The sequence below is a fragment of the Penaeus monodon genome, chromosome 22 (genome assembly GCF_015228065.2).
Source record: "Penaeus monodon isolate SGIC_2016 chromosome 22, NSTDA_Pmon_1, whole genome shotgun sequence".
Taxonomy (NCBI): domain Eukaryota; kingdom Metazoa; phylum Arthropoda; class Malacostraca; order Decapoda; family Penaeidae; genus Penaeus; species Penaeus monodon.
In genome coordinates this window covers 8,567,109-8,567,511 of record NC_051407.1, presented here as the reverse complement: position 1 = coordinate 8,567,511, position 403 = coordinate 8,567,109, and positions in this window count along the sequence as shown.

Below are 403 nucleotides of genomic sequence, written 5' to 3'. Positions count from 1 at the left end.
GATTATAAGTTAGGATACATTTTCTAATTGCGGGGTATTAAAGGGGGAGAAATGTAATTAGTTTTTCAAAATTCAAATATGATTTAATGTTTACATATTATCTGCAGAATATACGGAGAATGTGACCTCGCTCTCATCCGCCCCCGAATGCAGCAGTACCATTCCTTCGAGAACTTGCAACACACGGGCTGAAAAGAAAGTAAACAACTTATTTTAATGAATGATTTGGTTTACGTATACCGTACATATATACATATCGTATTTTTTTAATTTAATTATTTTTCATTTATTTTTTTGCGCATGCAGATTTAGACTCATTTACCTAATTTTGTTTACATAAAAAAAAAAAAAAAATACAGTCACCTTTCTCTCTGCAGTCCCCATCATTACTTTTCGTGTAATC